General features: G+C 45.7%; 1 long non-coding RNA gene across 1 annotated transcript; it reads right to left on the bottom strand.

The window, feature by feature from the left end:
• Positions 1 to 943: 943 nt before the first annotated feature.
• Positions 944 to 26,975, bottom strand: LOC138120118 (uncharacterized). The gene is made up of 4 exons (XR_011155741.1): positions 26,823 to 26,975; positions 25,743 to 25,885; positions 9,024 to 9,091; positions 944 to 6,279 (listed from the first exon to the last, which is right to left on the bottom strand). It is a non-coding gene; the product is annotated as an uncharacterized lncRNA (long non-coding RNA).
• Between the last annotated feature and the right edge of the window lie 284 nt (positions 26,976 to 27,259).

Raw genomic sequence — 27,259 nt, 5'->3', positions numbered from 1 at the left:
GGTTTTAGGTTGCAAGGGAAGGCACTGAAGCATTTTTCCTTTCTTCCTCTGCCTTCCTTCTGCTTTTTCATTCCCCAATTCCCTCTTTTCTCCACCCAAGTCCCTTAATCTCAGTGCTGATGGTTGTAATCACTCTAATACCTCACCATCTGAGCAGCTCAGAAATGTCCATCTTGGGCCAGTCCATTTTGGGGTGAGGAAGAATGAATATAAAAAGTACATGGACTCCTCCAGAATTTTAATTTAAAACAAATATGGAGTCAGGTGCAGATTAATGACATTTCCACCAAAGGCTGCCTTTTTGGGGGGTTTCTGAATCCACGTCGCTCTTTAATCAAGGAAGGAAAATGATGATGGGGGGTGACAGCTGGAAAAACTGAAGGAGAAAGGCTGGACTTTCTCCCAGCTCTACTGTTCTGACCCACACCCAGAACTGTGGTTAACAAATCAGAGACACAATTCCCCCCTTCAGCTGCTGGACTTTGGCAAAATATTCAAGCATCATGCGTGGTCAGCGCAGAAATCACTGCACAGCAAGTGCCTCTTCCAAGGAGAAAAAAGGCAGTTCGAAAAGTGACAGTGAGAGCAGGGGCTGTGGGGTGGAAACTTCTTCCCCAGGGCAGAAGAAACCTGTTTCACAAGCAGCAGAGGGATGATGGGCGTTGGGAGGAGCTGATGAGCTCACTAATGCTTGAAGTGGGTCAAAACTTTGAAGTCTTTGCAGGGCAAGGCAGGATGGGAATTAAAAAGCAGCGATTGCAATCTGAATTTGTACTACTCTGCACCCAAGTACACAGGCCATTGGCTTTCCAGTCATGGACCCAATTAGAGATTGTAATTTTTAATTAATTTCCTTAGCAGTTCTTGAAGGACCACATATTTGTCTAACAAGACAACCCACTTACTCTACAGCCCAGAATGCAAACATTTGACACTGCAAACATTCAGGGCTGCCTCCCTTTTTCTGTCTCCACAGCTGTGGTTCTGAGTCCACCAAACGTACAGCAGGTGAGAGAGGTTTGACAAGAAATGTCAGCGCCACAAGTGGATCTGTCTGACAGTTTTCCAACTTTCAGTCATTAGCTGACTTTCTAATTTACTTCATGCAGAGTTTTTTCACTGAGTTCTTTGCTCACTCCTACCAAATTTGGGGGGGAAGTGCTCTAATTGTTCTTTAACCATCAGTAAAGCATTAGTGAGATATGGTTTATCAATAAAAAGACTTTTAACTGAGTATGTAAGTCCAGGAAGGCAGCCACCAGAGATATCCCACATTATCCAAGCCCAGGAGTGGCTGCCAGACATGGAGCAGCCCACTTCCCCCAGCAGCTCCTTCTGCACATTTGCTGCCCACAGCAGTGGGGACAGGGAGCCCACAGCTCATGTGAAAGCAAGAAGTACAAACAAATGCTCTAAGCTGAAAATCCAAAGCCTAAGAAAATCTCTAGCCTAGGATGAGAAAGAGGTGACCCACTCCAGGAACAAGGTGACCTGTTTTTACCCCATTTCTGATGGTTCTGATCCTCTGAGTCCCCATGCAGCCACACTGTGAAATCCATTTGAAACATCAGAAAGAGTTTGTGCATCAAACTAAAATGAATTCTTCTACCCACCCAGCCCCCTCCCAGGCCAGCAAAAGGCTCCTGCTTTCTCTGCTACACCATTTCACTGCCCTTTGGCTTGTCAGCTCATGTTCTTCACGGAAATCAAGCCTGCATTTGATTCCCTTGAAAATCCAAATTGAGATGCTCGGGTTTATTCTATTCCATTTTCTTAAGCCCAAATAGAAAAATAGGTTTATACACATAAATAAAAAAATAATAACCTGCCATTTAAATCCTGTTCAGTCAATTAGCTCAGTGCCTCGCTCTGAGCTAATGTGATTGTCTTTCTTTGTTTTCTCCTATTTATACTGCTCTTTAAAGTTCATTAAAATCACTGCTGCTATCTCACACAGAACAACTGTTCAAAACATCAGTGTCATGCAGTCGAGAAATTTATGCTTTGAAGTTCCCTCCTTTACTCATTTTTATTAGGCTTTTTTTTCTCTCCTTTTCTTTTTTCTTTCTTTTTCTGTATTTTTTTTCCCCCTTAATGACTAAACCAGTTTTACGCCCTTCACAGTTATTCCAAAACCTGTTCCTCCTGACACAGGGCTGATACATCATTCCTCGCTCATAACCCTTTTTCTCATTTTCGTCATTTCTCTCCTCACTCGCTTCGGCTCTCTGCTAAGTCCATCACAGCTTTGCCTTTATATCCTCGTCGCTGTATTTTATAGCCCAGTAAAACCTAGAAAGCTGCTTCAGGAAAACACACACACAGCAGCCCTTTGATGTTTGTGTTTGTGTGGCAGCTTGCTGGAACGTGCCAGCCCTCGCACGGAGACAAAGCCCCGCGAAGCCGCCAGCTCTGGATGTGTCAGCACAGCAAGGGCAGGGACGGGGACAGGGGCACAGGGGAACAGCAGAACAGGCATCCCCATCTGAGATAAATCACCTTTTTGCCCCAGTTCCCCCCTCCACAGTGAATTGCTGCTGATTTTCCAGTGTGAGAAGCTCCGTGGGACAGGAGATGTTGACTTCCCCAGGGTATCAGCCCTGGGAGATCCCTGCTCCCCTGCACAGTGCCAAAAAAGCAAAAGGCAACATCTCCAGACAGGGAGAGCTGCTCAGCAGTGACAGACAGCTGTAGCAGAGCCTTGGCAAGGGCAGAGTCAGGCCCAGGAGCAGGTGGAGGATGCTTGTGAAAGCAGTGGGGATCTGCTGTAAGCTGGCTGGAGGAGAGGGCAGCTTCGCTCTCCTCTATCCTCAGAATGGTGTCTGACAGCTCTGCAGCAAAACACTTTTGTCATCCAGGAGGTCCTGCTCCTCCTACATCTGCAGGGTTTCCAGTGGAACCTATGGACTGTCTCCACTGTGGCCAAGGACAACAGGCTCAGCTGCCATAAATCCATCCTAATGGAGACAAGGGAGCCCAGCCCAGTTCCAAACCTTGCCCTGACTCACAGCAAGGTCCCCCCACGCCAGACCTAGACAGGAGCTGCTGCCCCGAGAGCTTTTGTGCCTAAGCAGACAACTCAGAGGAGTGCCTGTTCTAGGGTCCAAAAAGAGTCCAAAATTAATGAACATTAAAAAGAGAATTCTTTTCAGAGTGGTGCTGTACCTGGTAGGTAACACTGCCTCTCGTGGGACCTGCCCAAAGGCCAGTTCACAGAGGACCAAGAGGAGAAATGTGGATTGATTCTGCATGTGCCCATCAAGTCCAGATCACAGACTGCCCTGTTTTAACCAGCAGCCTACTCTCTCTTCTGCTGGTCCTCAACAGATTTCCAAGGCTTATAAAGACAAAATAACCAGTACGATTATTCAGGAACATGAGTAGATCATTTTAGTTGCCTATACTCAATTTTTGTTTTGAATAAAACAGTTAAAAACACTGTTCAAGCTGTATATAGGTCACATCACTCTGTAATTTTGTACCTATGCCCTTTAGAAAGTGATATTTCCCACTCACTCAGAAGTACTGGAGAAACTTCTGTACTGAGAATTAGCAGAAGACCTCTGTCGGGAGCCAGAGTCAGTTTTCAGCCTGCAGCAATTAAGGAGTGCTGTAGACCATCACTTAATATGATACAAAGAGCGCTGCCAAATCTCAGGATTATAGCTGGAGCTTTACTCTCAGCTCCCCTGTGTCTGGAAACATGTGATTCTAAGAAAATCTCAGCTTTAATTTTTCTTTAAAATGCTCTTCTGAATTTTACGTCTGCAGAGAAAAATCTCAAAAACATGAATACTAAAGACCATCAAAAGCAGAACAAAGAGCTCTCTATTCATGTAGTTATATTTTTTAACTTTTTCCTCTAAGCAGTCTCTGGAATTGAGGACTTGTTTCATGGTCTCTTGGTGCCACAGTGACCAGTGGATGTTGTGAGTCGTCCTTTAGTAGTTTTAAAAACAGTTCTGGCCCCAGCCCAAAAGGTCAGCAGGTGGCTGGGACACTTTACCACCAGTGCACCACCATTTTGCAGACACCACCCCATCTTTGCCATGGCTTTTGAAAGATGAAAAACACTATTTTCACCCTTAAAACATGGGGAACACGAGCTGGGGGATTATCATATTTGGCTCAGCTGAATGCAGCAGGAGTTAAATGGCTCCTGGTCCCCAGGTTCTGTCCACAGCTCTTTCAGCTCATTCACCACAAACCATGTAAGGATTTGAAGGGCAGACCTCCCTTTCTGGTGAGCCACAGAAGCCCTGCCTGGTGCCAGCGATGCCACACTCGGCTCTCCCCACGAGTCGCCGTTGTCTGACTCTTCTGATGACAGCTTGGGAGCAGTAGAGAAATCTAATTTCTCAGCATCAGATTTACAGCTGAAGTGGGCCTCTCTGACAAGGGAAGGCATTGTGCTTATTCAAGCTGATCAAGAACCTGAGAGCAATTTCTATGGAAAAAGGGTCTGCTTTAATAGAAAGATACTGAAAGTGAACTCACAAATTGCTTTGGGTTTCAGGTGAACAAAACACACGAAGGATTTGATTTTCAGCTGCTTCCCCTTTCTTCTTTCCCCAAAAACCACACTGCTCTCAACAGGAATGTGGTACATAAACATCTCTAAGAGCCACAAGACACTGCCCAGACCTCTGTGCTCCTCATTTTCACACAACAGGGAAGGTTGCTGGGGTTTGATCCAGCTTGTACATCCTCCAGGAAAAAGTGTCGCCCACACAATGCCCAATAAAAACTCTGCCACCTATTACACGAGACTACCAAAACATGGTGATACAGCAAGAAGGCAGCAAAACACATCTCCAGGAGCTCACATGGGTCAGCACTGTCAGCAGCACCCATCTCAGTAGTTTTGGAGGCCAAGGGCATTCAGAAAACCCCACAGCACATGGAGTGATAAGCTCAGAGCTTGCCCCGTGTACAGCACACCAAGGGTTAACAGCAGTTAAATGCACTGTCAATTTAGTCCATTTAGTCAATTTAGCTAATTTTTCTGTCTTCTTGAGATGTTCTCCACCAGGGTGTTGAGCCTGAATATGGGGTGGACAGTGAGCAAGGTTTTATGGGGTAAAAAGTCCCGAGCAGGTACTGCCCCCCAAAAACCCAGGAGAGAAACTCTGAGTTGAAATGCCTAAATCTGCAGTGGGGTGGAAAGGTTCTGCTGTGGTTATGGCCCTCCTGGGTTGGGTCCTAAATGTTCACCACTCTGGCTGGAGGCCCGGGATGCAGACTCACTGACAGTGAAGGCGCTGATGGGCATACAGAGAATTTCCAGACACACTGCAGCCCTCCTCTGATCCACGGAGCTGTGCAGCCAGCAGGGACAGACCCCACACCTCCCTCTCCTCATATCATTGCCCCTTGCTAGCCTCCCATAATGCTACATGTCACCCAGATGTACAGACAAACCCCAAACCGATAGCTTTGTCATCAAACGGCTCCAGCTGCAAAAGCAGACACCAATCCCCTGTCTCCTCTCACCCCCCACTTCCCAGGGCAGGGTGAGTTCTCTTCTACCTCCACCCTGATCCTGGCTGCTGCCTGGCCATGCCCAGTAACTGCAGCACAAGGAAACCCTGGACATTCAAAGGCTCTCTCATGTCCTTCAAACTCCTCTGAAGGACTCCCTTGGCAGCACTGCTCTCACACAAGCCCCTACTCCAGGACACTGATGTTTGCACGCAGCAGCAACACTAAAACCAGGATTTTGGGGTGTCTAGACCAGGCAGGCCACCAGTGCAGGAGCTTTTGCATGTGAGCTGTGCAATGGAAAAGAAGTAACCAGAGCTAACACTGCAGAAATATCTCTGAGAATCATCATGTACTGAGCTCCTACCATGATGCTTCTAAAGCCAAAGTAGGCAGCAGTCCCGACAGAGCCACTGGGGAACAGTGCAGGAACGAGCACACAGGGCCCCTCGCCTGCTCAGGCAGGACATAAAACAGAAACACGGAATTTATCCCACTCCATACTGGTCTGGACTGGACTTCTCCCCTTGGTTGGTGGGTCAGTGGCCACTCACAATGCCTCTCGCAGCAACTCTCTCCGTTTTGTTCCCAAGGAGTTGATTCTGTTTGCAGTTTCTCATGCCTGCTTATCTCTCACAGACTTCTTCAGCTGCTCCAGGGTGGGGGTCAGGCTGAGCCACGTGCCACAAGGCTTGCCAGTCTCTGTTCATCTTGTGCCTGCCTCTCATCCTGCTGCTGCTCATGGAGGCAACACAGAGACAAGGGACGGCTTTGGACGCCCAGCTCCAGTGGTTTATTCTGTGGGAAAGAAAATCAGTGGGAATGCTAAGAGTGGGAATTTTATTTGCTTGAATGCAAGCTCAGATGGTGAGTCAGTGCCAGCCTGTCCAGGGGACTTGCATGTGGCTGCAGCCCTGCCTTGGGCCTTTCCAAGGGCCCCAACTGCTCGTCTTTGCAGCTTGAAAGGCTTTTCAAAGTAACTTTTGCAATCTCATAACTTCTTCCAGAGTCCAGTTCCTTCTGCCCAGCATAAAACTCCAATAACCCTTTTAAACAGCAAAACCAACAAGGGAGCACTCAGAGCAACCTGACAAAAACTAGCAAGCCCTTGTACTCCAGCAACCTTGGGCCAGTTTCTGGGAAGAGGCAGGGTATGGACACAAGGCAAAGGATCCCACAGCAGTTGTTGTGGAGAAAGAGTCTCCTGTTTCCAGCACAGAAGGGTGGTCACATCCTTTTGGCCCTGCTCATGACAATTCCCTTGGCTCCTGAGCCCTCTTTCCGTAGACAAGGTCCCTTTCCCGTGCAAAGCTCGTCCCACCTCGTTCTTCAGGCTGCCCCTGAGACCCAGACCCAGCATGACAGAAATGATGAAGCCACATGGCCAGTGGTTTCTGATGGCAAAAACCCCACAGTCCCACACAGAGAATGGGCCTAGATGCTTTATGGCAGTCCAGAGTAAAAGAGCCTCCAAATGCTGCTCATACAAGGAACATGAAGAACTGCTTTCCCACATGATTCTCCTATTTTTCCCCCTTTCACTTTTCGTGCTCCAACGAGTGAATGACTTTAGATTCGATGGAAGAATGGAGAGAAGGACACCAGGAATGACTCACTTATTGCTGCCATTTTTTTCTCTGAGTTTTCCTCTCTTTTGAACATGGCCCTGGCTGGTTTCCCAAGCAAGAACTGAGTGAGCTGACTCTTCATCCATCTCTTTTCAAATTACTTCTGTACTGCATTGAGTAATTGTGCCTCCATTTTACTTCAGGGCTAAAGGTGACTAACTTAAAGGTGATTATCTTTTGTTAATAGCCTGCATTACTGAGAAGGATCTCAGAATTACCTTTGTAATCCTTCCCCACACTTTAATGTTGCTATTATTATTAATACTGCTCTTTCAAACATTTTTCTCCTGTCATGTGGAAGCAGCAAGTGCTGCTTCGTGGAGAGAGGAAGGAAAGGAAAGAAAGGAAAGGGAAAGGAAAGGAAAGAAGGAAAGGAAAGGAAAGGAAAGGAAAGGAAAGGAAAGGAAAAGGAAAGGAAAGGAAAGGAAAGGAAAGGAAAGGAAAGGAAAGGAAAGGAAAGGAAAGGAAAGAAAGGAAAGGAAAGGAAAGGAAGAGGAAAAGGAAAGGAAAGGAAAGGAAAGGAAAGGAAAGGAAAGGAAAGGAAAGGAAAGGAAAGGAAAGGAAAGGAAAGGAAAGGAAAGGAAAGGAAAGGAAAGGAAAGGAAAAGGAAAGGAAAGGAAAGAAAGGAAAGGAAAGGGAAAGGAAAGGAAAGGAAAGGAAAGGAAAGGAAAGGAAAGGAAAGGAAAGGAAAGGAAAGGAAAGGAAAGGGGAAAGGGAAGGGGAGAGAGGAAGGGAGTAGGGGAAAGGGGAAGGGTGAAGGGGAAGGGGAAGGGGGAAGGGGAAGGGGGGAAGGGAGGGGAAGGGGGAAGGAGGAAAGGGGAAGGGGAAGGGAAGGAACTATCAAGCAGAAAGAATCCAGTGCATCACACCACTTTTTTCCCCTAAAAGTGGTGGGGCTCAAGTCCAAGTCATGAACAAGAGGCACCATTTGATCAAACTGATACAGAATGGCTGCAGACAGCTTTCCACAGTCAACACGGACGCCACAGATTTGGGAGCGTGGAGGACTTGTACAATCTGTTTTATCTTTTAAATAAACCCATTTTCACCCCTGCTGCCCCACTGCCAAGCCCTGCGGGGCACTTGCCCTGGCAGCCTTTCTTTCACCTGCTCCGCACTGGAATGCCAGCCCAAATCAAGTGGATGCAAGCACAGCTTCAGAGGCAGCATCAGTGACTTACAGATTTTTCTTCTCCTTCTCAGGTTTCAGAGGAGCTCATCACATTGCTTCAGGAGGATCTTTACCCAAGCCAGGTCACACAGGACTCTTGAAATACCCTGTCAGGAATCCCAGCACACCGTAAATAATCGATATTAGGCTTATATTTTTCATGGCCCCGACTTTCTGCAGTGTCTGCTCTAACAAATCTAATTTGTCAAGCTTTCTCCACTTTGTCTGCTGAACTCTGAGCCACGGCGTTGCTTGATAGGTGTTTGTGAGCACATAAAGGACAGTCCTGCAAGGACTCTCTGCCCAGCACCACTGTTTGACCACCCTTTCAGTGAAGAAATTTTCCTTAATGTAAAATCTAAACTGTGCTTGGTGCAACTTTAGGCTTTTTCTTCTTGTTCTGTCCTCATTCCTGAGAGCAGAGCTGACCCCCCCTGGCTCCACCTTCTCACCAGGCAGTGTGGAGAGCCAGAAGGTCCCGTCTGAGCCTCCTTTTCTCCAGGATGAGCCACCCCAGCTGCTCCTCATCAGACTTGTGCTTCAGCCCCTTCCCCAGCTTTGTTGCCATTCTTTGGGCACCTTCCAGTTTTATCCAGGCCAGACTGGGAGATGAGATTGCATGGGGCTACTGAATTCCCTGGAAATTTAGTTTCACTGCCTGCTCTCGCCTGGATCTGGGCTGGAAACTAAACTCACACGTGAGAAATACAAGAGGCCAACTCCACAATGAAAATGTCCCTCACCAGGCTCACAGTCTGGTTCTGCCATCTCCTCCTCAGTCTTCCAGTGCACGAGGAGCCAGTGTGAATCTCTGCCAAAAAAAAAAAAAAATGACCCTGTGAGCAGCACCCTGAAGGAAAAGGAGCTAAGTGCAGCAGGGAAAGAACCCCAGCCCGCAGAAAGCAAAGGCAGCAGCACTTGGCAAGGCAAAATCACAGCATTTGTGGAAAGCCCACATGTCCCCAGCCCACAGTGGCTCTCCAGGGAAGGGAGAGCCCCCCTGCAGCACCTTCCCATGCCTGATGAGTTATGCAGTTATTTAACAACTCATCGTCTGTCACTGCTAACAGCTTTACACATAACCAGAGCTTCCCCAGTCGCTGTGCGCAGCAAATAAACGTCCACGGCTGCTGGCCTTATTTCTAAGCAGAAATTCCACTCTGGGGCTGACTACAGAATATTTTAAGATTAATCATTGCACTTGTCAGATGATTAAATCCACTCAGCATTTGGCCTCTCATCTTGTCATGCCCATTTATATTAAAATCATCGGGGCTTGGCCTGCCCCTAGCAGGATCACCCAGCAGCAGAGGTTGGGCTCAGGTGGATGAAGTGCTGGTATATATCTCAGGCCTGCAAATAACCTTTCAGCTTGCTCCCACTGTGAAACCTGCATTTTTGTGGCTGCAGTCAAGCCACAGAGCTCTCCAGGATGTTTGTTTAACTGCCCAAAACAGTGAGCCAGGCAACAGAGCCAGCAAGACAAAACCTCATTTCTCATACTGGTTTTCAAGTAGGGTTAAGCAAGTCAAGGGAAATGGTCTGAGGGGCAAGAGGGAAGAAAAATATATAAGAAACTACATGTGAAAATGTCTCTTTGAGAAAACAGTGCTTGGTTCTGAGAATAAAAATCTTACTAGAGTCAGAATAGTCCTTCCCTGAAGCAGAAATTTTTCCAGTGTTCCCATAAAAATGAAAGCCATAAAACAGATTTTCAATTCCAAAACATACACATTTTCAACTGAAAAGCTTTAAAATGTAAATAGTTCTGTTGAGCCATGATATTCTGTCTTTGAGTTACTGCTAAAGTGTGGATGCTTTTTAGAAAGCAACAGATATATTCCCCAGAAATTTGTATTTAATTAAAATATTTCTTCTTTTTTTTCTCTTTTTTTTTTTAATGAAAGAAAAGTTTTGGCAGGGAAGTCAGAACAGGCTTAGCTGTGGTAAGGACATTTGAGTGTGTCCAGGACTGACTTTTCTCCTCTGAATGACATCTGTCCTTTGGCTTCAACAGGACATTGCCCTGCACACAACTGGTTTTAACCCACAAACACCCCCATTTGCTCCAAGTTTGACACTGAAATATATTATTAGTAACAGGAAATCTTCACATAGTTCACTAATTCAGTTCAGCATCTATGTTTTGATAAGTTGTCCAAAGCTGCAAGATCTGGAAAACAAGGCTGAAAATTCCCCAGATCTGGGGGATATCTCGAGAAATGTTCCCTCTGACTTTCCCTGAAGCTTGTAGCAAAACCACAAGAATAGCCTTGCTTCAAGGTATTTGGAAACCTCAGCTCCTGGCTGGATTGGAGCAGGGCAGAGGCAAAAGGAAATGAAGATCATCTGGGGAAATGTTCTAAGGCTGCTTAAGACTTTGTGGAAGCCCCTGTCTGGATTTGGGTGAAAGATGGAGACGAGGGCAGCCTCAGGAAACGAAGGAGATTAGAGGCAAAGATGCTGTTTGCATTTCAGCAGAAAGCTTCAGCACTCTCGAATTTCAAAATGGCTGAGAAAGGTGAAATCAGACCAAACACTGTCCCACCAGCAGCTGTGATGGTCTGAACTGGTAAAAGCTCTAAAGCACCTGAATTTAGAGGTGGATGAAGAATGATACCCAGCTCTATTCCTCAGCCTCACATCTAGTCTTTAACCTCAGCACGACAAACATGTTCCTGTCCAAACCAAACAAATGAGCAAAATTCTCTCTGAATGGGGTGCAAGAGGAGAGTTGAGTCTTTTCACTTTAAAAAAACCTCTCAAATTACTGTGTGCATGCAAATTACATGTAAAGGAGCCCTGAACTACTGAATCAAGCCCTTTCCTGGCACCAGGAAGACAGATGCCCAACGTCCACATGGGGTTTCTGGGAGTTTTGGCAGCTCCTCCCCTTGGAACCATCATTCAGGTTAGAAAAACCTGCAAGGCCATCAAGGATGTCACTGACCAACACCACCACCACCTCTGAGATTCTACAACCTCGTGTTTGGCTCACCAGCATGATGGCTGAAGAAAACATGAATTATGGGTCAGATGCACAGCAAATATTTTGATTTACAGAACTGAACTGTGGCAGAAGTGCCTGTGCAGGTGGGAAGAAGCAAGGGGGGGTTTCCTTCCTCAGCTCCCTGCATCTGACAGAAGGCTGCAGAAGTCATTCAGTGCCAGGCAGAGCAGGCTGAGGAGCAGCTGAGGGAGCTGGGGGTTGGGGCTCAGCCTGGAGAAAAGGAGGTTCAGGGGGGACCTTCTCACTCTTCACAACTCCCTGATGAGAAGGTGGAGCCAGGTGAGGGTCGGGCTCTGCTCCCAGGGGACGAGGGACAGCAACAGCCGTGGCTTTGAACATCTTGACCTGTTTTAATCCTCACTCATTTCAGCACAGTCCCTTGTTCGTGGGCAGTCAGTGGTGAGAACAGCTCCAGATCTTGCTGCACATCTCAAATTAAACTTCACCATTACAGGCAAGACAGAGGACCAGCATCAGTACTCATGTCTCCCAGCGATGCTGGGAGGCCACAAACTGCCCCCAGAAAGGTTGGTAAGAGCATCAGCTCCCATGGAACGATGCCAGCTTGCACTGGGGCAGATCTCACTTTGCTCCTCCTTGAGACAGAGCAGAAAAATATCAAAGCCTTGTTCATAAATCACTGTCAGCCTGTGACGAGGGTTGTCCAAGCTACAGCGAGATTAATTGCTCCAGTCGTGATTCCCTCTCCAATCCCCTTCCTGCCCTCTCCAGAAGTTGAAGGATTTGGAAACCATAATCCAACAAACGTGGCTTTTCTTTTCCTTTAACCTGGTGGTATTTCATATGGATCAGCTGCAAAAACATTTCAATCCCCTACACAATCTTTCAGAAACTCGTGAAAGGGGCACAAGGTCTCCTGGGAAACAAGTGCCTAATTATGGAGGCAAAGATGTCCTGCAACACCATGACCAGCCAGCTGTTATGTGGTGGGTACCCCTCACAAATTACTGCTGCTGCTGCTTTTTGTATTTTTCTCTGTCTAATCACCACATGCAGCCTAAAACAGACCAGCATGTAAAAAACTCAGTGCTGTAGAGCCGTGCTAAGAAACACTCTCCTTCTCACCAGGGCAGGAGCTCACATGGGGAATGGAGAAAATACTGGAGAGTTCATCAATAGCAAAATCACCCACTATTATTATTTTTTTACTTTAAATTACTTAATATACACCTTAACATTCTAAAACCACATCCAGTTGTTGCAATAAAAAGAGAAGGGTTGAGATTTCCCTCGGGTATAATATTCCAGTTTCTTTTACTGCTCTCCAGAAGACAGGTAACCTACCCTGAACTACATCTGTGACTGTCTTAAAACAATCAGTTAGAGATGAGAAATTGGAAACTACTCAAATGCATCTCAGTAAGTGAGATAAAATCTGATCTGGTTCCATCTGAGCCCAGGTGTATGTGACAAAGGGTTGAGTAGAAAGTAAGGTGAAGATTTGAACTGAAGGTTGTCTGAAGATGTGTATCAGTGCTCCTACAGGCCCACTGACCTGTGCAGTGCAACCATCACACCTCAGCACAAAACTCCTCAGCTCCCAGACCAGAGCTGCACTGCCCCATCCAAGCTGGGATCCCGAGGGTAACACGCTGATGCCATGAAGGATTTTTGCCTTTTCTTTTATACCCCTGTTATACCTTTTTACAACTTCTGTATTCTTAGTGCTTTTTGCCTCATTCTTGGACTTGTTTGTTAAGCTAAGAGACTCAACATTTTAGAAGCTTCGTAGCTGGGGATCAGTGTGCCCCAGAGCCCAAGGTCCTCTCCAGAACACATTCTGTAAACTGAGATAGAACCATCCAGGGGAAGGCTCCTTGGGGAGGGGGGGCTCACTTGAGCCTCTCATTGGGGAATCTTTGATAGATCTGCTAATTAGTAACACCCATAGTGTTAGACCAGATCTTTTGGGGGTGGGCATTGTGGGGTGCATGGAGGTGCATTCGACCTGGACATAGTACACCTAAAGATCCTTAAAATAAATACCAAGGTAAAATCCTTTTTCCCCTTCTAACCATGTTTGACTCTTGATTTTAAGACCAGGAAAAGGCATCAACGCACTGGCTTGGCTGCTGCCACCCCCTCTGGAGCATCCAGTGAATTATGGAGCATTATGGAGTGGTCAAAGCCAGGTTGGATGGGCCCTGAGCAACCTGGTCTAGTGGAAGGTGTCCCTGCCCATGGCAGGGCTCCATTACTCATCTTTTCTTCAAGTCTCCAGTTTTCTGCTCAGCCTCCCACCCAGTGCTCCAGCATCCTGTTCTTCCACACCACTCCTGGGCTGCATCCAGCCCAGCCTCGGGCTCACATCCTGACTCCCTTGCACCTTTGTCCTCACTTCCTTCCTCACACCACGCACTTCTGACACCATTTACTAAGCTGTAACGTGCTGGGCTGCACTGTGCTACTTTCCCTCTTCAGGTATAATTCTAGGAACAATCTAGATGAGGTTGTGCACAGAGGAAGTGACACTTCTTGCCTGCACTGAGGACCAAGTGGCAGCACTGTACCTTGAAGTGCCACATATGTTTGAAATTATTGTATTTCCACTCCCTCCCTTCCCAAACCAAAACAGAAACTCGGCGGTTTCCCAGTGAGTTTTGCTCTACAGTGCTAGACTGCAACTAGAAACATCTTCTGAGGCAACCAAAGGTTTGAAAAGTCCAGGTACAGACCAGTGTGAGTGGCTTGAATGCTTGTATCAACTGTGTTGGCACCATTGGCTCTCCTCCTGACAAAAGGAGGAGACAGCAACAACTTCTCTCCACGTAGGAAGGAGACACCAGCTCCTCAGAGTCCCAGGTTTGTGAATGATGCTTCACGGGTCCCCTGCATTTTCCACAGCCACACGAAATTGCAGCTGGCAGGCAGACAAAACACCAAACCCAACAGAAAACGTGATCCTCTCAGAGGAAAGCTTTACCTTCTCAGCCAAGAGCGAGCAAACTCTGTCCCAGAGTGCTTTGAATTTAATAAGGCATGTTATTTTTAGCTTTTATAGATGAAAGTGTCATTAAAAGCAAACATATTTCTAGGAGGAAAAAGCGAAATTCCTTGCAGTTTGGACTCTTTTGAAGGCCACATCTACTTTCAAGAGAAGATGATGCGTTATAATAATAATAAAGCTAAACATGGTGGCCACATTTTTCCTTTCCACACAGAGTGCTGCAACGATGCTTCCAAATAGATAACAATATCACTTCCTTCCATTTAGAAATCCATTTATTACCACCATGTAACTGAGAACCTGGCCTTCTCCTGCCAGAACGACCATCTGAAGTCTGGCTGAAGAGGCAGCACGTGGAGTCCCAACACAAGGCAGATGGCTCTGAACCCAGTCAGGCACAGAAATGATCAGTCCAAACCCATACTCATAAATTGAGCTAAACAGAAAACTCTGTATTGACAAGGAGGACAGTTCATCCTGGGGTCAGTTTTATTTGTCCTCAGGGCTGCTGGCACAGAGGATAAGTAGGAGGGTAACTTGAAATCGATCTCCATAGAAAGCTTCCAGACCAGTGAAAACATCCATGAGCAACATAGTTTGCAGAAAAAACTCCTCTTGTGGCTGGGTTTTGATTGTAAGGGCACAAAGCTGGGTTCTGACTCCATCTCTGGGCATTCCAGCTCCCTGAACCAGCAGCACTCACAATTCAAAGATGCAGCTCTTCTGTGCCAGCAGAAATCAGTCTTCTTTTATGACAGGACCTAAAGCTGGATTTAGGAACCATTCTGGGAACCACGTGGTGAATGTTTTTGCTCAAATCCTTGTCAATCTGACAATCTTCCAACACTCTTCAAGAAATATATGTCAAAGTGGTAGTTTAATGACTTTACCCATGTGGATCTTGCCACCTCCTTGCTCTCCCCAGCCCCTTGCACTGGTAAATATGGATTCTCAGAAATCACAAAGTGAGGAATGTGGAATTTTTCTCCAGGATAAACACATCCATCTACCAAGTCAGGGGTATCTGACTCAGCTGTAACATTAACAAAGCCTCTCTTGGACAGATGTGAAGGTGGACATAACCAGCATTCTTCCCTAGGTCTCATCTGCTGCTGCACTGGTGCTGATCCCAGAATCCCAGATGGGATCATTGCAGTGCGTCCAATGAGGTGTAGCTGGAGGAGGGTGAGAGGCTCCAACTCTGCCTTACAAACCTCTCTGTACAGAAGCTGAAACCCCACACATCCAAAAGCTCCCAGATAGTGCTGTGCCTCAGTCCCCCATATCACTGAGGTCTGGGGGTACAATTCAGGGTTTAATTTACTGAAGGATTAAAAGCATCACTGGGAAACCTTTAGACCAAGCACACACTGCATTCTCAGATGTTTTCAGCGAGGGCTCCATGATCTGTTTCCTCTTTGCCAAGCAGTCTCCAGGATCCAAACAGGATAAAGCAAATGGGAGGGCTGGAAAGAGCAGCAGTTCCAAAACTGTGCATTAAACACAGAACCTGTACATCCATGTGCCCAGGGAGCATGGAGGCCTCAAGATGTTTATGTCTTTCTTCTGAAGAAGCCATGCAATGCAGTCTTGCTCAATATGAACTCAGGAAAACATCATTTCTGACAGGGGTGGGCTCCAAACCAGAGCTTTAACACTATTCATTTTAATCTCTGCCTCTCTGGACTGTCTTGATGAATTTATTCTAAACACCAGAATAGATTCCCAAATGGTGCCAACCAGCTTTTCTTGGGGGCCAGTGGACCTCTGCCAGCCTACGCTGACTCCATATTTACAGGGTTCTTTAATAGGTAGAATTCAGATATTTTGAGAGGTCCAAATGATAAAAAGTAGCACTAAATTAGGAGGCTGAAAAGGGGGACAATGAGCAGACAGCTTTCAAAAGCCCATTCATGAGCCTTTGCTTTAGAAGGACATGGGCCCCAGTCAGAACAAAACCCACATGTGTGTCCCCACAGCCTAAGTCAGGGACACCAGAGTGAAGTGATAAACCTAATTTATCAGTGTCACAAGCAGATGAAAATCCAGAGGATGCTTCCAGACACAAAACCCTCTGATTTTAAAAGGGAAACCGCCCTCAACTTCCACCCACATGGATCAGAGGCACAATTTTTTTACAAAAGTACTGGGGTGAGTAAGGAGCAAGCAGGCTGTCAGGTCAAGCAGCTTCATGTCTGTAGGTTTATGGGCACTGGTGAAAAACTCTTCCTTCCCCAGTAGGTCACCAGGCAGCCAGAAATGGCTGAGTAAAGATCCCCAGAGCACAAAGCCATGCTCCTGCTGTCACTCAACTCCTTTACAAACCTCTGCCTCCAGCACAGCCAAGGGAGAGACAGCTCTGCTACTGGACAGCCTTTTTTGGCCACACAAATATGACATGAGAAATTTCAGGCCCTAACGACCTTGCTAAATAGCGTGTAATGGGTAGAAACAGTTCAAGTCACTTTTCAGTCTGCTTTCAGTGCAGATTAACTCACAAATTCAGTCTCTGAGCATCCCAGCATGTCCCAAGCTTTACTCCAGGCAGAGTGAGATCAGCATTTGCTTGATGTGTTTTTCCAGAAGGGGAAAAAAAAAATACATTTAAAGTGTGGTATTCTATTCAAAAATGGGTCAAAAATACAACAAAATAGTGATGTCATCTTAATTGGGAAATCATCGATTTGGGGGTGTCCCCATCCTGGTAACACAGCAAGGATCTTTGTTCCAAGCATTAGGCAAAAGCCTGAACTCTTAGCCAAAATAACTTTCCAAGCAAACTCTCATTGAATAAATCTTTCACACTGAGGGGAACATTTTTCAGTACTCTGTTTTTTAACACCATTAACTTTAACTGTCAAGCCTGACAAGTATGGAAAACTGTTTTCTTACAAAAGTTAACACAAAAAACATTTTCCACTAAAAGGAGTTTTACTCACTACACATTAACTCTCCATTTTACCATTTGACTCTAATTGCTATTTTTCTCCATTCCAAATTTCTTTTCCTCTCCAAGATCTGGACTTTAAAGAATCCGAGCAGCTAGACATCAGCACTTGTTTATAGAAGTTCTGTGACATGGATACGTTGTAATGAAGTAATTATATTAAAGAGAAGGATCTGGGAACAGCCATGACCCGTTAACCACATTCATTCACATGCTGCTCTTCTTTTTCCCTGCTGTTTCCAAGTGTCTAGGTGAATTCTTGAAAATATTCAGGAGTTTAAAAACATTTGGGCACTCTCAGGGCTGAATCAAAAGATGAATTAATGTCCAATGGGATGTAAAGTCCATGAGAGGACCAGTGGGCTGCGGACACAAGTCTCAGGGGGCATTCATCTCTCCTCACTTCACCTTCTGAACATCCCATTTAGTCTTGGGTATGTCCTTAGTCAGTGGAAAGCATCAGTACCTGCTGGTGAGGGAGTGGGTGACAGAGCTGTGCTGCACAGAGTGACATTACCTGCTGGGTGGGATGTGTCTGGGAGCTCCTGCTACCCCCAGCACCCGGGAGCGATGGGCAGGATAAAACCTGAAGTCATTTGAGACATGAACGTGATTTTTGAATGTCCACACTAGTGGGATCTGTGCTGATTTCCCACTGTGTGTTTCTGAACTGAGTTCAGAACACAGTGCAGAGATACCCTCTAACCACTGCTCTCATCCTGGGGGACACAGCAATAAGAGGAGCCTGTCTTGTCTGTGTGGATGTGCCTCTAATCTCCAAAGAGGGGGAGGAATCAATAAGAAGCTGAGTGAATTAATCTGTATCTGCAGCACTTTAGTAATTAACAAGGTTTTCAGAAAATTCAGTCCCGGGTTCATTGTTTTTTCCTAAAATCCTCATCTAAGCTGTTAAGAAACAAATAAAACTCCTGATTCACTTCTAGATCAGCCTGGTTTTGTGAACCCTCCTCTTGTGTTAGACACAGGCAGCTGAGCTGGGAGCACACATTGTGTCAGAGGCCCTTGGAGTAATCGATGACAAAACCACATGAGACCACTGTGATTTTGACTTCTGACCCCTTGGGTAACACAGGTCATAAGACTTCCCAGAACTGATTCCTTCTAAAACCAGAGCAGAAATACTAGGAAAAGGAAAACCATGTAAAAATTTCCAATGAAACAGAGAGCTTCATATTTCTCAGTGTGCTGCTGCGAGTGGTTAATTGCTCTCACTGCTGAGTGTGGTTTATGTCTAGTCTGAGTTCCTCTACTTTGGGTGTCTCTCTACTGGGTTTTATTACCTTTGTTTGCTGGACTGAACTCAGCTTTTTCACTATATTTATGTTTCTGTCCATCAGAGTGATCAAAACTCTTTGTCACCTTCCTCTCTGTCAGATGATGCAAAGTGTCTCCTCCAGTCTCCAGGGGGTGGATGTGCTTTCCAATCACTTAACGAGCCCTTTTTCTCAATTCTCTCCAGCTGTTGATGACAACATCTTCCTTGAACTACCAGAGTCACAACAGGAAACTGCAGGAGGAGTCCCTTCCTCCTAGTCTCAAATATTTGTGTTTTTATACCCCCAGATACAACATTTCCCTTCTCTGTCACACTCCCTCACAGGAGTCTGGGCTTGCTGATGGTCCCACAGCTCCACACGTCTTTTTCAGTGTCAGCAGTTCCCTGGACATGGCTCAGCTCTATGTGGCTCCTGTTAAAACGTGCTGCTTGTTTTCATTTAGGTTACTAATGGCACCCGAATCGTTCTGCACTGGTGATAGGTCTTTTATTTCAGTGATCTCTTCTTCAGATTTTGACCTCACCACAGAGGTAGATCTGGGATAACCCCCAGGACTCCATTAGAAGCATGTCCACTCACTGATGGATGTCCAGTTAAAACTGGAGAGTGCAGCAGTTTCTTATCTGTTTCAGTGGTGCCTAATTGGTTTTCTACCATCCCAGTCTTGTGTAAGAAGTTATTTGTAGCCAAAGGCAATACTTGCCCAGGACCACTGGGTGTTCCAGGTTGGAAAGGGCCTCAGGAGGTCACCCAGCCCAACCTGCAGGGTCAGCCATGAGATCAGATCAGGATCCTCAGGCCTTCCCTGAGGAAGGGATATGATAAGCTCAGAAGTTTATCATATCAGTACTATTACATTTATCAGCACAATTTGTAATCTTACTGGGAAAAAAAAATCTAATTAGACAAGGACTGTATTCTATAAACCCACGTTGATTGACACTACTTGCATTAATCCCTTTAATTCTTTACTAATTACATGCCCTATCAGCAATTCCATTATTTTGTCTAGGATTTATGTCAGGCAGAAAAATCCCGAGGTCTGTGAGCCACCTTGTTTATCCCATAAAAATAATGGCACACAGCTAAAATTCTTCTACACAGATGTAACTTGCTGGTATTTATTATCTCTAATTAAGAGCTGCTATACAACCCTCATTCAGTATAAAAGGTGTTTTATTGTTAAAGGACATGATCACACAATCTCCCTATTTCCCTTGTAAGAAACAGAAATATTTATTGAACTCTTCAAAATTCTGTTCAATATTACTAACAACACTATCATTTTCATGTAGCACTGAGCTATTGTAAACACAGTTATTTCACTCAAGAAAGAGAGCTGCATTTCTATGGGGATTTCATTTTGAAAACCATATGTTGAAGCCTTGTGCTGAAAGTACTAAAAATGTGCTTGGAATTCCTAAAATTATACTTGAAAATATCCAGACACAAAAACAATTGCATCTAACATAGAAGAAATTCTATATTAGACCTCATTTTTGTAGATCAAGGGGAGCTGATGACAGAATGTAAAAATATAGCAGCAGCTTAGGTACAAGAGACTGATTTGATTACATTTGTTATGTGCAAATAGAATAAAGTCCAAATGAGTAATGTATCTACTTGATGATTTCCAATGCCAGCTTAACAAAGCCGAAAATAATTACAAAGCAAAACAATTGAAAGAAAGAATTTAAGCAGGAATCTGTGACTGATAATTGGGAACGGTTCAAGATCATTTTCCTCCCTACAAAGAGGAACCACAATCCCATGGAAAAGAAGGGAGACTGAGCTGGCAAAAAGCTGCTCTGGCTTGGAGGACAAGCAAAAGCCAAATCAGAAAGTAGAAAATAAATGGGAAATTCTTCTCCATAGAAAACAAGAAACAGTGATGGCAACAAATGTAAGTCAGCAGTAAGAAATTTCACAGAACTGATAAGGGACATCATGCAGGGGTTGAAGGAAAATAAAGATACGGGGCCAAAAGAGGAAATGAAGGTTTTGTCTTCTCTGTGCAGGAGGTCACAGGTTCAGAACAGTAAAAGCAGCAAAGGTGCTGCAACAGGCAGCACAAGAGGAACCTTGTGCTGACACTCTGCGTTGTGCTGCTGCCAGATGAGACAGCCCCAGGTGATTCTCACCTGCTGGAGTCACCCTGTCTGTGACACAAACATTACCTAAACCTGCCAAAGGATGGCAAGTCATCCCACGTGAGCTTGAGACAATGTTCTGCCTCAGGTGGCCACTCTCCTGGGATGTAGAGGCACAGAGGAGGTGACAGCCTGGCAGGGACAGAACTGTAGGCAGAGGCAGGACCAAGAAAGGAGCCATCAGGATGCTCTTCCAGATGGGTTCCACTTGTGGTGGCTGTGGCACACACTGGGTGCCTCTGTACCATTCACAGCAGGACACTGGGATAGGATTTTGCCCAGTCAAAGACTGCAAGGAGTGTTCTAGAATTAAAAAAACACCACTGCTGCCTTCAGCTCTCTCCAGCTAACCTTGGACCCGCAGCTGCACAAGCCCTGGATAACAGCACACAACTCCTTACATCATTGTTGTGCTGTGCTGTTGGTCCATCCAACACATCTCCAATAAAACAAAGGACCAAGAACGAGGGCTGAGGAGAAAATCCAAGGCTTCAGAACAACAGCACACACAGCAGGCAGAGCTATTCCCAAAACGGTGATTCCAGTGAATGCTCCAAAGCCTCCCCAACCCCCACATCGGCCAGGTTTCCCCTACAAAAATACCAAAGAACGTGATGACTGCAAGATCTTTTGGAACCCTGGGTTCTGAGAATTTCAGCCTTTCACTGCTGAGAAGCAGTGATCCTCAGAAACACACTGTAATCGACCCAAAACCCTGGGAAAAGCTTCCTAAATTGTGTGATAACACTGAGGTTGTTGCTGTGTAATTAAAAGTTATGTCGCTGGGTGAAATATGTAGAAATGTAGAAAATTAGGTTTAGGAGATATAGGTACTAATAGGTTACAATATGGAGGATTTTGGGGTGTGGATTTATGTCTTCTTTCTCCTTCTTCTTTACCAATCTGAATGTTCTGTCATTGGGTCAAAAGTTCCGCACTGCAGAACATGAAAAGTTAGTAATTGGGTTGTAAGTAAAAACATATCTCCTAATTGGTTAGTTTAGACTTTAAAAAGCTTGGAAAATTAAAACTCATGTCCATTTTCACCCTTCCAACAAAGAGGCACACTCTGTGCAGCTGTGTTACTGATAAGATAGAATAAACAACTAAGTCTGAGCAAGAATTCTCGATCTCCTGCATCTTAATTCAAACTCTGAGTAAAAGAACTCGAGATACAGAAGAAAAAAGAAGAAAAGTAATAAGATCCTGATGTAAAGTATGTTGGGCTGCAGAGAAGCAGCAAAGCTCCTTGAGAATAAATGCAGTTTATGCCAGGAATCCATACACAGTCGTGGGAGCATGCACGGTGTCCAGAGACCCAAACCAAAACGTGTAACTTCATGTCTGCACTCACTGAGAGTCTCCCAGCACCACATGTGGGGTCTGAGCTGGTTCCCAGCAAGGGAGGTCAGGAGAGAACTGTCTGGGGCAGGTTGTCCCCCAGCTGCTGCTCTGCAGTCCCTTCTGCCTTGCTCATGGCACCAAAGACACTGGCTTAACCAACCCCTGAATTCTTGTCCTACAATGGTACCACCCAACAAAGAAACAAGGACCCACTGACCCACAGTTGGACTAGATGATCTTAGAGGCCTTTTCCAAACCTAAACAATCCTATGATCCTCATAAAGACCCAAATGTTCTGTCAGTCTTCTGTCAGATGCTCCCCCAAATCCAAGAGTGCTTCTGAACGCTTCACTGAACAGATGATACACAACAAAACAGCCATTAAGGCTGCTCAGGTTCATGTGGCTGAGCCTGGAGAGAGCAAACAAAGACTTCACTGTGTCCCTCCAACCCAGGATACACAGGATGATCTGCTTTAATGCACTGGAACAGGATAGACACAACCAGGTCTCCCAAAAAACCACCAGCTGCTCTCTGTGCACACCGAAAACCCTCAGTCATGGGGGAGAAGATGCTTCCATGGCAAAGATTTCTTTGCAAAGCAAGGTTGTTGAGGAAGGTCCTTAAGGGTTAAATTCCCTCGCTGTCTCCTCCTCTTCTCCACCCACCTCCTTCCTCCCCTCTCCAGCAAAGGATCCTTGTGAAGGATCTGTATTCTGCACTCGATATGCACCGAGAGAGACTCTGCTCTGGCCTTTTTAATAAAGGGCAATTCCTCTGCACTCTCAGACGTCCCTTAAAAATCCAACTCTGATATTTCTGCCCTATTATTACTGTGGTCTGTAGATGTCTTCAGACTGAGGAAAGCCATTTGCTCTGCAGGTGTGACCTGCTCCTGCACTGCTGAACACTTTCCCTCTGGTAAGAAAAGCCCCTCTAGAGAAACTGGTACTTGGAGCCAATTAATAGACCTCTTCCACCTTCTGTTTTGCCAGTTTTTGTTGGCAGCAGCATCCAGCCCCTGCGGCTGCGACCCCAGTTGTTACAACGTGAAACTGGGGAAACAGCGTGTGGAGCCTTGGGAAAAAGGAGGTGCCTGAAACGCTGCTGGCCTGACATTTTCCTAACCTGTGTGCCATTCTTAATGATGCACTTCATGATTCAGCTTTCCCAGTGCCACTAATTAACTCCAGAGAGTGTAAGAGCTGAGTGGCACCGAGGTAAATTTAACTCCGGAGATGAGCAGAATCCCCAGAATTACAAGCAGAGGAGAAGGGGGTTCCTGGAACCATGGGGATGTGGGGAGTGAATACCTGGCTCCCGAAGACAAAACTGCTCAACAGCACTTCTGACCACAGGGGCAGCTCTAGTTAACCACAGAGAACCACCTGAGACCTGGGATGAGAAAGAGCCATTCTGCAGAGCCCAAAGGGAAGGTTCAAGCTCTTCAGCAGCTTGGCCAAAATCCTTGTAGATGAAAAGACTGCATTAAACTCCTCAAACTACTGCCTTAGAAAATCCTTCTTGCTTCTCCAAGTAGACATAATGAACAGGGGAGGGAATTTAGGCCTGAATTAAGTCTAAATGCAGGGCTTGGAATCAAGGGACTTGTTTGGGTTTAGATGCACAGGTTCTTATCTCTTCAGATGTTGTAGCCTGACCTCCTGCATCACTCAGGTCATGCAACTACATTTTTTAAAAATCTGTATTGAGCCCCTTAACTTCTGTTTGAGCTACAGAGTGTTTCTGAGGAAGATGTGCATTCTTGATTTGAAGAGATCAAACCATGGGGAATCCATCCCATACCCTGATAAACTGTTCCAAAGTTTAATTACTCTCACTGTTAAATATTTGTACCTTATTTCTAACTTGAATTTTTCTGGCGTCCGTTTCCAGCCATTGGACCTTGCCATGCCTTTGAGAGCTCAATTAAAGAACACTAAAGCATCAGATACCATTTCCATCTGTCAGTGCTCAAACACAGAAACCTCAGTAGCTGATTCTCATGAGGTTTTTGGCAGGATTGGAACTACCAGCAGTAACTTTTCTGTCTGTCTTCAGAGCTGACTTGGAAGCCAAGTAAAAATGGTGAATGTAATTGATATTTAATAATCAGTGATTCTTGAGAAAGCTGGGAAATAAATAGATCTGATTAGAAAATCTCTAATGAATCATGGTTTTATCAGGATTCACTCTTTTCTCCACTGAAATGTTTTACTGGAAGATTTCAGCTTCAAAGGATGGCATTGAAGGCTTCACTGAACCCTAGGAGCTGAGTGTGTTCTGGAGCCAAGACCCTGTGGCATTCACACCAGGAACCTCGCAGAGAGCTGGACAGGTGATGTGGCTGAAACTGCACAGAGTGATGGAAAAATGGAACTGCAGATCCAGTGGGAGCTGGATCACAACTGAAACAATCATCTCTGCTGAGACTGCAGTGCAAATGAACCTGAACACACAGAATGACAGAATGGTTTGGGTTGGAAAAGACCTTAAAGATCATCTTGTTCCACCCCTTGCCATGGGCAGGGACACCTTCCACTGTCCCAGGTTGCTCCAGGCCCTGTCCAGCCTGGCCTTGGACACTTCCAGGGATCCAGGGGCAGCCACAGCTTCTCTGGGTAACCTGTGCCAGGGAAGGATTTCTATCTAGCATCTAATCTAAATCCTCTTTTCATTTAAAACTGTTCCCCCTTGCCCCATCACTATGTGCCTATCACTAGTTGCTCTCTTCCATCCCCAACAGCTCTGGAAGTTAACCCAAACTCAACCCACAATAGTGTTGGAGGGTTTTCCTTCTCCCACATCCCACCTCCCTCCTTCCTCTCCCATGGAGCAAGTTTTTGACAAACAACTGGCAAAAATACTCCACATGCTCAAACAAGTATCAAATGCCATCACCCCCAATGCAATGAGACCGGCACCCTCCTTGGCAACTGCCTCACAGCAAATGGTGATATTTCCACTCATGGGACTTCTTTTCTCTCTCTGAAGAGCCACAGACAAATTCTAGACAACAAAAACAAGTGTGGAGTGCGAGCTAGGCACGACTCACTCCTTCAGAGCGCCTGGATTTGAACGCACGGAGCAGCCGAGAGAGCGGGAGATGGATGGCTGGGAAAGGGGGAACTGGGGCTGGAACCAGACTGGCAATCTCATTTCTGGAGCTGCCACCACAGCCCCTGCATGCGAGATGTCACTTCTCTGCTGCTCCCATACGCTGCTCACGAGGCAGCTGTTGGGATGAACTATGCTTCCTGCAGAATGGCACTCGCCTGCTTGAGGCAACGGTACCATATTCTGCCACTGAATCAATTTGTCATATGACAGGCAGACAGAGTACTTGAATACGCCCAGAGCCCAGGGAATTTGGCTCTCTATCACAAGGGATATTTCCTCTATGCAAGTAGCCTCCATCATGATCAGGGAAAAAAGGAACCAAGTTTATATGCTAGACAAATATATATTTGCTAGCCTGTCAGCAAATTATTACTTCAGCCTGAGCTATTACTTCCTCCACTGCTTTTCTTATTTAGCCTGAAAGCACAAGATAAAATCACAAAGAACAGGACTCTCAGGTGAGACTTTATGCAAGACTTCACAGCTGTACAGGCTTGGATAAATATTGCAGCAAATACTCGAGGTGTGTTCAATTCAGCTACAGACACTTTTTGTCATGGTAAATGTTCAGAAAATGAAAACAGGTTACAAAGGTCTATTTTCCCACAAAACACTAAATGCTCACCTGGGGGAGACTGATTCCTGTGCCTGACATTTGCTTCTATAAAGCCAGATCCAAAATGCTGCAGGGAGACTCAGGCAGGAGCTGAGAGGCATTTTGGAGGATGATGATTCATTAAGAATCCTGCTGCAAAACCAGAGATGTATCTGGAAATGGAAAAGACCTCATGAGTTCCCCTGCCTTTCCTCTGGCCACTGCAGGACTGACCCCAAACCTTCATCTGTCCACAGAAGGGAAACACTCCCTACAAAAGGCACTTCTGAGAACCAAGGGAACCCAAAATGTTCTGCTGACCTCTGGGACAGCCCAGCCCACCTTTGCCAGCTGCAAACCAGTACCTGTCTCAGAGTTAGGTTTTCCAAGCCCATGGACAAAAAATCAAAGAGCCTATTTTTGACCCTGTGACCTTGGCCAACTTCATCTTTCTGTTATCAGGAGGAAGTAGTGATGGTTTTTATTATATTTACCTGTCTTAGATTTATTGTACCCAGAAGGATGACTGTGTTTTCTATTAAGAAGTATCTTTATTTTACCCTATCACCAAGAGAGGTATGCAGGTCCTGAAAGCTGTTCAGCCCAACCATCTGACACTTAATATTTTTCTTTGCTAAAAAAATGGCAGGAGTTACGAAGGCCTTAAATTAGCAAAACTCCTAAGTATAAATGTGGCTTAAAAATACATGCTTAATTTTCCATTTAAATCATGGGAAATTACAGCCCAATCCCAGCAGGCACCTCCAGTTTTTTATATATACATTTATAGATATATAATTACAGGTTAGTGGAATAAGTATGCCTCAAAGCACGTGCCTGAATGTGGTGCTGAATCAAAGCTCCAACACCCTCCACACCAACCCTGCAGCAAAACACAGCAGTATTATTGGAAACACCACTAGCAGCAACCACGTCCCAATAAAATGCAATTTTAATGCTGGGAAATATCCTGTGTTATCTAACCCAACCAAAGCACCAGTGGCTGCTGCATGACAAGACCTGCATTTGATCTTGCCTTTGCACAGAACACAGGAGCACCAGCTCATAAACAAGTTAGGAAACACATTGAACCAACAGCCCACAACTTACTTTCAACAAGCTCACCGACGTCAGCACATGTGATAAAATTAGCCCGTTGGAGTCTGTGATTTTGGCATGATTATCTGCTAATTATGTTCTGTAAGCTGAGAGGGGTGGGCTTAGCAGCTCACCGGGGGCTGCTGGCTGCCTGTCTTCCCACAAAATTTGCTGGCGAGGCATCTAAAAATAACTTTATAGGCAAATCTTCCTCTGAAGGGAGAGGCAGGGCAAAACAAAAGAGCGTGGACAGCTTAACCCCTTCATGCCCGAATATCCCCACTTGTAGTGAGGTAACCAATGCCCACACCAGCAGGATGGAATCCTTTGGCATCAAGGATTCCGTCAAGGACCCAAGGCCTATACCCTGCTGTTTTTCTCATTTCCTCCAAACTCAGTTTCCTATATCCTCACTTCCGTATCCTCCCCCTGTCCCTATAGTACCTCAC

Source organism: Aphelocoma coerulescens, chromosome 18, assembly GCF_041296385.1.
Source record: "Aphelocoma coerulescens isolate FSJ_1873_10779 chromosome 18, UR_Acoe_1.0, whole genome shotgun sequence".
Lineage (NCBI taxonomy): Eukaryota > Metazoa > Chordata > Aves > Passeriformes > Corvidae > Aphelocoma > Aphelocoma coerulescens.
The sequence above is the reverse complement of the archived record's forward strand: the minus strand, read 5'-3'. Positions and strand labels throughout refer to the sequence as shown.